The sequence below is a fragment of the Nothobranchius furzeri genome, chromosome 11 (assembly GCF_043380555.1).
Source record: "Nothobranchius furzeri strain GRZ-AD chromosome 11, NfurGRZ-RIMD1, whole genome shotgun sequence".
NCBI classification, from domain to species: Eukaryota; Metazoa; Chordata; class Actinopteri; order Cyprinodontiformes; family Nothobranchiidae; genus Nothobranchius; species Nothobranchius furzeri.
In genome coordinates, this window is record NC_091751.1 from 28,491,486 (window position 1) to 28,503,549 (window position 12,064).

At 40.9% G+C, this 12,064-nt stretch overlaps 1 protein-coding gene across 2 annotated transcripts in view; it reads right to left on the bottom strand.

Moving 5' to 3' along the window:
* dlgap3 (discs, large (Drosophila) homolog-associated protein 3) overlaps positions 1 to 12,064 on the bottom strand; it is a 219,827-nt gene that overhangs the window by 69,812 nt on the left and 137,951 nt on the right. The window lies entirely within an intron of this gene.

Genomic DNA, 12,064 nt, shown 5'->3' on the forward strand with positions numbered 1-12,064 from the left:
TTACTGTAACAGTGACCTGCTCATAATTTTTGGTGTTCACTCAAATGTTGAAATTAAACAAAATGTTTTTGTTACTTGCCTCTTGCATTGCCTATTTACCATTTATGGTCATGTTATTTTATGTGCAATTTAATGCAGTATTTTTCAACCTTGGTCTGCAAGGCAGCGTGCCAAAGGTCAGACACACCTGGATGAATCAGTTTGTCCAATGATGTAAGACAGGAAATAAAAGAGCTGTGCTTAATTCAGGAAATAGTGAAGTTGTGCACAAAGCTCAGAAAGCACAAGTTTGTTTAAAAATAAAAAATAGCACAGCCCCACCAAAAATATTTTTCACCAGCCGCCACTGCTATCTCTCTCTCTCTCTCTCTCTCTCTCTCTCTCTCTCTCTCTCTCTCTCTCTCTCTCTCTCTCTCTCTCTCTCTCTCTCTCTCTCTCTCTCTCTCTCTCTCTATCTATCTATCTATATATCTAGATATATATCTAGATATATATCTAGATAGATATCTAGATAGATATATAGATAGATATATATATATGCTTTCTTTGTAGATTTAGCCAGTGTGAGTCCATGTGAGATGAGCAGAGTAAATCTACTAAAATGCTGCTTGGAAATGACCAAATTCAAAGATGTATGGAGACACTAAATATAATCAATGAAACTAAAGCACAAAAACATGAAATCTGCTTCAGATGGCTGAATAAATTACTGTCGACACCACCGGGATTCAAACTCACGTCAGCACATGGCAAAAGTGACACAACAAGTAGACACCTTAACCACTATACTACCTTAACCAACACAGCATCTGGCTTGCCTAAGACGCTGCTGGAGACACATATTGTCGGAGTGGGCATAGGTGGAGTTTCACTGAATATGCTGCTGTTGCTTCTGTGGTATTCGGGTCTACGTTCTTGTTTGGAAACGCCCACCATGCAGCATGCATTGGAAGAGCGCATTCTGCTCAAACCACCTGCAGTCACCACCAGAATCCCACATCTGGGACTGAGACTGGAGTTATCTTCCTCAGTGGATAAAGATGGCAGTGTCAACCATCTGACCTGGTGGTCGGGATCAAGTAAATGATAAATGGACATACTTTCAGTAGGATCCATCAGAAAAAATAAATGAATGCATAATAAAGGGAGATCATAGCTGTAAATGTAACCACAATCTAGGTGGAAAGAAGACCAATCTCAAGTGTCATCTGAAAACTCATCACACTGATATTTTTTCAACGGAGGGCTACAACAATTGCTAATAACATATTTTTGACAATAGGCTTGTAATAAATTAATTAACCTTTGATTAACCCTGTAAAGGATCATTTTAGCACATAGTGACTCAAGAAAATTATTTTAAAATATTAAAAAGTTGTAAAGTATCCCTTTAATATGAAACTCTTTTCAGTAGCTCAGAGTACATGTTGGACCTACACATTCATTCGTTAAAGACTAATTCTCATTTTAATTTTATGTAAAACTAAAAACCAAAATCTTGGTCAACTAAAACCATTTTAAGTTTTAGTCGACTAAAGCTAAGAATAAACGAAGATGCCCGCCAAAAACAACACTGATACTGTGCCCACTAGGGATGTGTATTGGTGAAATACCGGTGATACAATACGTATCATGATATATTGCGATACATTCAGCCAGACGATATTAGCGATTTTTTTAGTCTGAATTTATTGTAGGAATATTCAATAAACAGTTCAAACTGATACTTAGAATGTTTAACATGAGGTATCTGAACCATACATTTCAATGGTGGAAACAAAACCCATTGCACACTGCTGCCACCTTGTGGTCGCATTTGAATTGCACCAAAAGAAAGGAAAATACACAAATATTTGCATGTAAATTCTTCCAAAAATTAGATACGCAGCTTTTGAATACAGATATATTATTGCAAGAAAAAATGTCACAATATATTTCCATATCAATATTTTCTTACATCGATAGAGCATAAAAATAGGAAAAAAATTTCTTGTTTAAACAACTTTGGAGCTTTCTGCCTGCCGGTGTCAAATTACAAATGCCGACGCTATGCGTTAGCTCAGATGTGCCAACCTCACAGGCTCAGAGATTGTAAATAGTAACTATGTCCCTTGATAGTTTTTTGAAAGGAGACCATCTGACAATTCCCCGCCAGCTGAGAATGAGATCCGTTTCTATGTGAATCTGAGGCATTTTGACTGACAGGCCATCTGTGGGAAACAGATGAGCCATGGCTGCTAGAGCTGAGAAAACTTTATACGCACAGAAAATCCCCTTTATCTCAAAAGTACACATTTGCAGAAGCGTCCACCCATCTTCATGACAGACTGCAGTTTATTTTCTCTTCAGATTCTCTTCTCTAAACGTGAAAACTGATTAAAAGGAAGTGTAATACTGAATTGGTGGATTTATCTCAGAGTCCCAAAGACCTCACCAACATCAAACAGAAGAAAGCCTTGAAGGTCAAACCAGTTGCTATTCTTTTTGCATCAGTGTTTAACATTCAACTAATTTCACCTAGGATGTTGTCAGTGTTTCATTTTAGGTTGGACGTTTCGTTGTCAGAGTAGTTACCTTTACCAATCTCCAATTTAAGACCCAGAGTAGAGGTTGAGACATTTTCTTTTCATACCAGATTGAAGAAAAATAAAACGTAGTTTCTGACTCCTCAGTTAAAACGGTTTACAGTTAGCTCAGGGAAAGCTAAATAATCTAGAATGATGAGTCGTGTTGTAGTCGGAACAGACCGATAAGGCTGAAGGAGAGATGTTTGATCAAACCCTTTTGACTTTAGCCACAAAAAAGATGAAGTTTCACAGTGTCCATCAGAGTAAATGGAGGCTGTGGCAGGAGAGACAATACTGCTGATTGTGTTAAACAATAATAATAAGCAGACACATTGGACATAGTGAACCAGAAAACTCTGACATTTGATTTGTGGAACAGCACGAACCAAGGCAAATATCCCTCTAAGTGTGTCTGACCTGCACTGTGCATTCAAGTGGAAAGGTCATGAGATGCGAGCTGACTCATGCCCCAAACACACTAAAACACAAACACCCACATACCTACACACCAACACACAGACAGGGGGCTGGAGAGCACTCTGTAAAGGTCAAGGGTCGTGGATCAATTGTGACAGGACCATGGGGATACGGACACAGATGGTTGCATAATCTTCCATCCCTCCTGAATTATGCAGCATGAGTCCCATCTTGTCTCAGGCCTAAATAACAGCCAAACATTCGCTCAGACCTAGTTACAATCTAGTTAAAGCTGCTGTCATTTCTCAGTCCACTCGAAGCGATCAGATGTGGACACAAACTATATTATTATTTATTCATTTATTTTGGTCATTTAAAAGGAAAAAGAAAGAACACAGTAATACAGAATCTCGATTATAGAGACCAAAAAGGTGTAGGCTGAAGCCTAGCTTTTTATGCCTACCCTACTTACTCAAATCACATTACTTCCCAAAATAAAATAAAAAAGAAATGACAATAATAAGATAAAAGTAATGTAATAATAAAAATGAGAGTGAGATCTAAATAATTATCATGATAATAATTATTGAAATATATTGAGCAACAACAACCATAATTCAGCAAGAGGAAAAATACCCAGAACTAAAGATAGAACTGTACAAAATTACCAGTAATCTTAATAAGTCAATGTATGATAATGATCACAACAGAGATTTAAATACTATAACTTGTGCAAGAACGTTACATTTTTATTCACATCTATCAGATACACTAGCTCACGTACGGTCATTATGGTAGTATGACATCATCTTCTTGACGTACATTTTTTTTAATGATTTAACAGTTTTACATGCCCTGATTCCAGTGTCCAAGTTATTCCATAATTTGACTCCTACTGTTGTGCAACTCTGACTTCTAACATTTGTTCTTATTTTCTCTCTGACAAATTGTCCTTCCCCCCCTTGGTTCATACTGAGTTTCTTTGACCTGGAATAGCTTCTGAATACAATCCGGATACTATATGAAAACACCATAAGAACTAAAATACCAAGAATTTCTTTATGAAACATCTAAAGCTGAAATATTATAGATTGAGTCAAATAATTACTAAACGTTTACGGTTAAAGATTGTTTTCAGGAGGAGGAAGGTTTCTGTGTAAAAACTCATGAAAAATTCCTTTTTCCCAATTTTAGCTGAAAAGCTTTTGGAATTGTTTCAGTAGGACGTCAAGTCCAAACAAAACCAAGACCGAGTGTATTAGTGCTGTCTTAAAATGCTCTGATCAAATCAAATCAACTTTATTTATATAGCACTTTTCATACAAAAAAATGCAACTCAAAGTGCTTCACAGATTAAAATGGCCCCATAGAGCCCATATTCCCATCCCAGCCCCCCTCCCCAAGTATAAAACAAATGACAATTATAGTTCCCCTCCCGCAACCAATTTCCAAGGTGGACATACACTCACCCAGACACTTGCACACACACACGCACGCACGCACGCACACACACACACACACACACACACACACACACACACACACACACACACACGTGAACAACAGAGTAAACAATAGGCTGAGTTCAGATGGATCAGGTAATGGACGACACATCATCAGCAGAGCCATCTGCCCTGACAGCAACACCAAAGTGTTGTGATCTCCAAAGTGCCATTATTTCATTGCAAATACTGAACCTATAGACCACTGTGTTTCAGATTCCATGGCTATTTACATGTAATTATGTGTATGTTTCCATCTGCTCAGTCCTCGGATCGTATCCAGCAGTAGTTTGTGAAAATGAAATACTCTGTAAGGCTGCAGCAATATCTTTGAAAGTCAGATCCAACATAGACCACCGCCATATTAATGCAAATATTTTTAATGCTACTGCTATTTTTGCAGCCACTATCTTACAAACTCTATTTTCTGCATCGATTTTGCAGTCTACTGCAGGGCCAGATTAACACTTTGTTGTACCCTGGGCAACAATATTAAAGGGCCCCATCATCACGACCCAAGGACCACCATAACATGGTCACAAACAGAATATTTTACTGTAACATGCAGTAAATATACTCAATACTTGAATGCCTGATGTCACGTAACCCGCTCAGGATAACCTTTGACCCACCTCGTGTGGACTGACCAATGAGGAGAGGGTCTTAACTTGAGGCCCGCTCTTCATTGGTCAGTCTGCATGAGACTGACTCAACTGCTCTCGTCTGATGTTCAAAGTCGTAGGCAGCGAAGCGTCTCTGTGCAGCGCAAAAGCCCGGGTGGACAGTTTGTTTAATATAGGGTGACCATATTTCCATTTCCAAACAAGAGGACAGGGGATCTGTGCCTATGACGTCACACTATGGCAACGCCACACAAACCATGTTGGGACCCATTTTTGTAAGAACTAAATTAATATCAGATTCTGCCAATAAAAGGGCTCCAAAACAATTCATATGTAAATATTTAGCATATTTATTGCAAAATCTCATTATTCTGCTTTAGTGCTGCAACAAGGTTTTATTAATAAGAAATTATTATACCTTTTGTTTTACTGCAGCATCGGTAAGCTTCCTGTGCACAGATTATTAAGGATGCTTGTTTCAGCTGTGAGATTAGAGGATCAATGAAAAAATAAGTTGTCACACACTCCATGGAAACTTTCAGATAATCCACAAGCGGCTATCAAATGGTTTTGTTACTTTTTACAAGTTTAGAAAAGCAGCAGATGAGACAGCATGTCTGATAATTTAGTTTTTCATCTGATAATAATAGAACATGTCAGTGGTGTCTGAGGGACTTTTACAAACACTGTATAACTAACACTCCTGGAGAGGGTATGGATTACACAGAGGCTTCTGGGGAGCCCAGTTATGGGGTTGGGGGGTGTTCTGTTGTGCCTTGGCCCCCAAAATGCCTTGAAACGGCCCTGGGTGTGTGACTGAGTTTTGAAGGTGATCTGAATTTTATCACATGTATAAATATTACATGTGTGTAACTTATTGTCTTATACAAGTAAAAACATGTAGAGGAGATAAATATACCTACATTTTACTTTTCAACACTTTGTTTTGTTTTCTTGTTTTTATTTAACTATTTTCCTGTCCTGTCTGTCTCTCATCTTCCTGCATCTCCTCTAAACTCTCCAGAAAAACTGCTGCCTGGATTTTTACTTTTTCACCTCATCTGTTACTTTTGAGCAGACCAAAGGGATCTCCTGACTAGTTTTTTGGTTGCGCCACTTTGAGAATGGACCGTGCGCTGGAAGCAGCAGCCTGGAGCGCTGCGCACCAACGATCATCGCTCTGCCGCTCTCTGTGCTCTCTGCTCAAAAGAGTCCATGAATGATGTAATATCGGTAGAAAACTTTTTTCCAGCTCCCCTGGATGTGTAGGATATCCAGCTCCCCCATAATTCAATCCCTGCTCCTGGATGAAAAACCGGACATTTTCATCAATACAAGAACCCCCAGTCCGGACGCCCGGACGGAGAGTGAAAAGTGGACATGTCCGGGGAAAAGAGGATGTATGGTCACCCTAGTTTAATATAAAGCGGGAGATTACAGATACAGTATTTTGCTCGTGCCCTTGCTGCCCTAGGCCTGGGCCCTTTAGAGTTCGTGGGCCCCTGGGCAATTGCCCAGTTGGTTAATCCGGCCTTGGTCTGCTGTTATTTCTGCAGATGGTTAGAGCATTCCTGCCAGACCTGATGTTTTGGTGATTGGTAGATTGATAGATTACATCTGATGGGATTTTGTGTATTGAGCAGCTTGGTTTAACTGTGCCTTATTAGCTCCTTCTTGGCTAAAATGATTCAGGAAAGTATCCAAAGAGGTGAAAAATAATTATTTCACATACATGCTTTATCACAAATGAGCAGTCTGCCTGTAGGTAAAAATAACAGCATCTCACCCATTAATTCCTAATGGGTGAGACTCCAGTATGCAGTTCTTTCCCCCACATTAATCATCTTTCCAAAGTTAGTATTTTTGCTTTCACACAGGGTGTTCAAACATGGATTTGGCTTCAGGGCTGTGATTTACAGCATAGCTGAGCTCAAACCACATTTTCAGGATAAATCTGAGGCTGTTTGCAGCCGGGACAGACGAACTAAAACCTTCGTCTTAGATGTGTTCGTGAACCAAACTAGATGGACTCTGTCTGATGAACACATCTGACCAAACAAAGCCACTCTCCAACATACAGCCAGCACAGGGATAACCAGCACTGTGACAGTGACAGCACATCCATGTCAAAGCCTGATGAAACCACTAAGTGCTGGAAAGAAAACAAATCTGGGGGCTTATTTCAAAAGTGCAGTAGAGCAACAAATGGAACAGGGAGGAGGCAGAGCCTAATGCACTGTATGGCTGGTAATGGTTCGGTGCTTTCAGACTTTTCAAATATTGGAGCTTCAAATGTTTTTATGGTTTATTTCCTTTTTTCTTAGGTTTGTTAAAATAAAACAAATGTCAATAAATTCAGCTGCCTTTGTGGGAAACAGCTACACACACACACACACACACACACACACACACACACACACACACACACACACACACACACACACACACACACACACACACACACACACACACACACACACACACACACACACAGACAGACAGACAGACAGACAGACAGACAGACAGACAGAGGAGGTGAGGTGAGTGGAGACAGGGAACAGGTGTGATGATTACTGATTATAACCATGAGCAGGAGTGACTAGTTAACTGAGGCCCTGTCCACACGTAGCCGGGGATCTGCGAAAACGTAGATATTTGTCCACGTTTCGGCCTGTCATCCTCACGAAAACTGAGTTTTTTCACACGAAAACGGATCTTTTTAAAAACTCCGGCCAAAGTGAAGATCTGGGTTTTCTCCGTTTTGGGTGTCTGCGTGTGGACAGACAAAACCGGAGTTTTAAGGGCTGCAACGTTACTTTCTGCGACAAAAAAATGCTGACATCACGTGTGCGACCTGTGTTTACATTAGCCGACAGCATGGATGCCCTCAGAGCTGCGCTCGCTTTATCAATTGCCCAAGCGCTTTCTGCTTGTTTGTTTTTGCAAGCGGAATTACTGCTCCTTGCGGAAGACCACAGACGAAGGACGAGGTTAAGAACGGGGGAAGTACTGCCGCCTACAGGTCTGGCATGTCATTAACAACGTATTTATCCAGGTACGTGTGGACAGAGTTTTTTTTTTTTTAAACGAGGTGGTGTGGATGCAAGTTTTTGGAGGGGCGGATATTCGTTTTTAAAAAAAACCCGGCTACGTGTGAACTAGGCCTCAGTAGAGGCAGAAACACAAGACACAGGGAGGATAGGAAAACAACGGAACTGGATAATAAAAGAAACTAAAGACAGAAGGAGGATTAACGTAACTAAGACAAACAAATCCTGGGCGGTACTGAAAGTCTGGGAGGAATACAGATAAACTATGAAACTGATGATTCTAAACAGGATCTCACAAATGAAAACTGATGACCGGAGGAACAAAACAAAAGTTAACTGAGGAAAACTAAGATTAGATAAATAAACTAACAGCTGAGGAAACACAGAGGTCAAAGGTCATAGACACACAAGAAGGCGAACTACACTGAATACCAAATAGATAAATAATACAATCGGAAACGAAACTGCAATGGGAACGTGGGAGAACTAAATGAATGCTGGGGGAAATGGGAACAGAGGACCAGACAAGCAAAGGCATGGAAAAGGGGAGACATGGAAGGGACTGGGAGAACACGGGACACAGTACATGACAGAAACAGGCTGATGCCTTTTAATTCCTGTTAAGTAAATAAAAATGCTAACAGCTTGTGTGTTTAGTCCATCTCATTTAATCAGTAAACTAGGTGTCTTCCATCAGCTCTGATAGGTTCCACAAAAATAAACAATAATGAACAAGAGTCTGCTTCTAGACCTGCAAAAAGAGAGAAGAAAAAAAACTAAAAACAAAAAAAAATGGGACACAACAATACAACAAGATCAAGCTATCAATGCTTCAACTTGATGAAGAAATATATAATCAACATTGTTTAACTGAACAATCACACAATAATAAATCAAAGTGCATTAAGTGCCCACCACAGCCTTAAGACATGTGTTGAACGTGCCCAAGTCCATACTTATGAAAGCACCATGTGAGCACCTGTGTGTGTACACGCACTTGTTTATGTAAGGTTTCTCTATAGGAGCGTCCACTAGAGAGTGTGAAGGATCACAGATCTGCCCCCTAAAGATGTGTAGGAGACGGGGGGAGCTCCAAGTCCCAGAGATCCAGGAGTTGCCCCAGAGTACAGGAACCCCAAGGAGACTGCGACCAGAAAAGCCCCCGCCCCCCTCGAGAGGCGCAGAGGATCGCCCAGGGGGGCCACAACTAGCAGCCGGCAGAGTCCCGGGAGATATCGGCGGCAAGCCCACAGGCCCGCCCGCAGCCTCCCACCCCCTAGCCAGCCGAGCCCGGGACCCAGCGACCAGGGACCCAGGGGCGACCACCCCCCGCCGGGGACCCAGCAGAGCCCAGGGACCCAGACCCCACCAGGCAGCCAGGTCAGGCAGATGCCAAAAATCTTAAACTCCCTGACTCGGGACCACACTCCACACCAGGTGTGGCAGGGGGAGGGGAGGCGAAGATGTGTAGCAGCACAAGAAGTCCCAGGAGTGATGGTGAAAGTGGTGAAAGTTTTGTAACCATTTGTTAAAAATCAGTTAATGCATTTTGTCCTCACAGGCTTCCGTAGCAGGAAACACGGCATCCCTTGTGGCGTCGCCCAGAAACTTAGACCCACTCCATGTATTTAGATCTGATTTTTATGGTTATATGTTACGAAGCCACCAATATTTTTCAACAACTGGGCATCATTTTAATTTACAACAACATTTCGATGGATATTTCCAGAGATTAATGGTAAAAACTATTGATAGGTAAAAACTGATCATCAAACAGAGTTACCTCACTCCAAATGTTTGCAGGAATTCCCTTCTAATCCTTTATGCTTGAGGTACTTATTTACATTTAAATATTTACAGCAACTCCTTTCTGCTTTAGGCACATTTGTTCTACTATAGAGGCCAAACCAGCCAAACTGGGAATCTCTTATGCAGGAACGCTGTCCTGCCCTGGCCAAGAGACTCGTTGATCTATTATCTGAAGCATCCCTTTTGTCTTCTGTGGATTCCTGAGGCCAAGGTTTTTTTTTGAGGAATGTATGGGTCTGTGTGTTCTTGCAAATAAATACTCTCCAGAGTTTCGACTCGGTGTGAGAGGAAACTGGCTTTCGACTGGTGTGGATTGATTCTTCTTCTCACCCTTTGCAAAGTATCTCACTTTGCAAAGTATGTGTTTGTTGTCTGTCTAAGGGTTGTTTACAATTTACCAAATCATGAATCTAATCCCTCTGGGTGTGCTTAGAATTTCTTTGAGGTAATATGGGAGTAATATAGAAATTACCCAACAACTACACATTGTCACTTAAACTGCTTTCAATAAAGGACAGACAACAAGGAAATTAAATTCAGTTCTATATTGAAACGTCTTTAGTTTTCTAGGGCTGAGCGATTTCAGGAAAACATTAAGATATATTTTTGCTGAAATAGCAATTTAAGTTGGATTTATGGTTTTCTTCAAATAAAGGTTCAGCACATAATTCACAACATTAAAAGCTTTTAAGTATATATGAGTGTGTGTGTGTGTGTGTGTGTGTGTGTGTGTGTGTGTGTGTGTGTGTGTGTGTGTGTGTGTGTGTGTGTGTGTGTGTGTGTGGCCACAGTTGCTATTGCGACAGAGAATTATCCTCTGATATTTTATTAGGATGGTAACAAATCTCAGTTGACAAGTTTTACATCTGCATAAATCTGTGTGGCACTTTATAAATTTGACCCATTTTACATGAACAGAACTTTTTTTTATTACTGCTGACATGTTGTGAAGCTATAAAATATTCAGTCTAGTTGGGATATTTTTATTTGCTAGAAGAAGCAGGAACACAACAAAGATCATGTGAGCAATCATTTAAACAAAGACATACATTTTAATGTAAATATAAAGACACTTTGCCTTGTTATTGGGAAGCTTTCATTTCCAACTGTGTGTTTTGCCTTGAGGAGGTCAAAGCAAAGTGGACAGTCTGTTCGGTCCGACTCAGCCTGAATCCCACCATCCTGGATGCCCTGAAGTGCCCTGAGTGTACCAAAACTCCTTGGGCACACAGTTGGTGATCTAGATTTATAAGCAGAAGCATAAGGCTATCCTGTATTATTCACACTGAGGGAGGGTGAGCCAGTCTCACTCGATGGTGGGAGGGGGGTCAAAGGGCTGGTGCCATATGACTCAATTCCACAAGTGTATAGTTTACGCTACATGTGAGGGTTGTTCTACCATTGCAATGGAGAAAAGACGCTTCTGGGTGGAGTTACTTATAACGGGGCGGTCCTTGTGCTGAGCAACTGTTCTGTTGGCGACGCAGACATGTAAAATTAACATCATTTGATTCTATTAACATGCTTTGCCAACCAGTGTATGTATGCTGACACATAAGTGCAAATCATGAGGTTAACACACAAGATGCACATTTTATTAGACATGATAAAGCAATATACAGCCAAGCCGGTCATCAAAGACAACCAGACATTGTGATGGTGGACAAACAACAGAGGACAGCCGCTGTGGTTGATGTGGCGATACCAAGTAATGGTAACATCAGGAAAAAGGAACACGAGAAACTAGAGTACCAGGGCGATAGACAGACAGACAGACAGACAGAGCAGTGATGAGTGACCACCCCAGTCAATCAAGCTAGAGCGATACGTGTGTGTGTGTGTGTGTGTGTGTGTGTGTGTGTGTGTGTGTGTGTGTGTGTGTGCGTGCGTGTGTGCGTGCGTGTGTGTGTGTGTGTACTTGTCTTTATGTTTAAGTGGACAGTTTTGAACTTTAACCTGCAACATGTAAACACGTGTAACTTTAAAAAAAACTTTCCATAAAAGCTTGAACCCAGCTCAAAGAACTAACTGTGCTATAAACAAAAATACAGTAGTATGGATTCATGAATGCAATCAAGGAGGAAAGAGCATGAACA